Below are 2,009 nucleotides of genomic sequence, written 5' to 3'. Positions count from 1 at the left end.
GTAGGGCGCGCCTAGAGGGCTTGTGGCCCCTCCTCGTCCACTTCCTAGACCAATTCTTGTGCTTCGGGGGTCTCTTTTGGTCCATAAAAAATCACCGTAATTTTTAGCCCATTCCAATAACTTTTATTCTGCACAAAAAACGACACCACGGTAGTTCTGCTGAAAACAACGTCAGTCCGGGTTAGTTCTAATCAAATGATACCAAAACCATATAAATTTTTTGTAAACATGGCATGAATACTTCATAAATTATAGATATGTTGGAGACGTATCAACATCCCCAAGCTTAATTCCTGCTCGTCCTCGAGTAGGTAAATGATAAAAGAAATAATGTATGAGGTGTGAATGCTAGCATAGTGCATAAATTTGATTAATGATAGTTCAAACAATTTTCTAGCATCATTATAGATCATAAACAGTAGCTCATCTCATAAAACTTCTCATGATCAAGTAACAAGCTATTCACATGTTAAAGTATAGACCATAAAGTTTCTTAAAAACTAACAAACTATGGTTCCAGTCATCAAACAATTGGAATTCATCTTATTTTCAGGAAGGGTCCATGTAAGAGCTTTGATTTAGTAAATTCCACTTACTCAACTATCATATAGTATTCCATGATTGCTAACACTCAAAGCATATTTTTAGAACAACTAGCATCCGTTGAACACAGAGAAAGATAGGGGCTTAATGTTTCGCCTGCCAACTTATTTATCATATAGATAATTGTCAACAATAATAATTCATGATCAAATATATTTGAATGGCCATATATGCTTGGATATTTCCCCACCACATGATGCTTGCCAACTAAAGAATAATTGAGGCTGAACTAAGAAGGAATACTATTGACTCTTGCATAAAAATAAATACATGAAAGAAAAAAAGGCCCTTCGCAGAGGGAAGCAGAGGTTGTCATGCGCTTTTTAATTCTGGATGTGCAAACCCTTAATACAAAGGAACGCCACGTTGTATTGCCCTTTGTGATAGCAACCTTTATTATGTAGTCCGTCGCTTTTATTTCTTTACTATCACAAGTTCGTACAACGCTTATTTTCCCTTACAATAAAAGATCATACATATTTAGGAGCAATTTTCATTGCTTTTTGCACCGATGACAACTTACTTGAAGGATCTTATTCAATCCATAGGTAGATATGGTGGACACTCATGGCAAGAAACTGGGTTTAAGGGTTTTGGATGCACGAGTAGTATCTCTACTTAGTACAAAGTTTTGGCTAGCAAAATATCGTAAGCAAGCACCACATGTTGGAGGATCCATAACAATATAACTTCTATACAAATATACCCAAACATAACTCATTACGTTGTCTTCCTTGTCCAACTTCAACTATTTTGCTCAAGTTTGAAAATAATTAATGGCACCACATGATATTCAATTCATTCAACCATTTACTCATAGGATATAAGTGAAGCACGAGAGTAAATGACAAAACTACTCCAAAAAGATATAAGTGAAGATCAAGGCGTAGTCAAGTAGTTAAATAGCCATGTGAGGACTCTGTCTCATTCAAGATTTCAGATCCAATGATTTTATTCAAACAACTAGTAAAATGAAAATACGCTCCAAGCAAAACACATATCATGTGACGAATATAAATATAGCTCCGAGTAAGGTATACCGATAGTTTTGAAGATGAACAAGGGGATGCCTTCCGGGGCATCCCCAAGATTAGTTGCTTGGGTCTTCCTTGAATATAACCTTGGGGTGCCTTGGGCATCCCCAAGCTTAGTGTCTTTCCACTCCTTATTCTCCTCATATCGATATCTCACCCAAAACATGAAAACTTCAATCACACAAAACTTGATGGAACTTCGTGAGACATGTTAGTTTGATAAAGGGCAAACCATTCACTTTGGTACTGTCAAAGACAAGATTCATAATTGTTCTCACATAATGTTGATATGTCTCCAATGTATCTATAATTTTTGATTGTTCCATGCTATTATATTATCTGTCTTGGATGTTTTATATGCATTTATATGCT

The sequence above is a fragment of the Triticum aestivum genome, chromosome 4A (assembly GCF_018294505.1).
Source record: "Triticum aestivum cultivar Chinese Spring chromosome 4A, IWGSC CS RefSeq v2.1, whole genome shotgun sequence".
NCBI lineage: Eukaryota > Viridiplantae > Streptophyta > Magnoliopsida > Poales > Poaceae > Triticum > Triticum aestivum.
Note: the sequence above shows the minus strand (reverse complement) of the source record.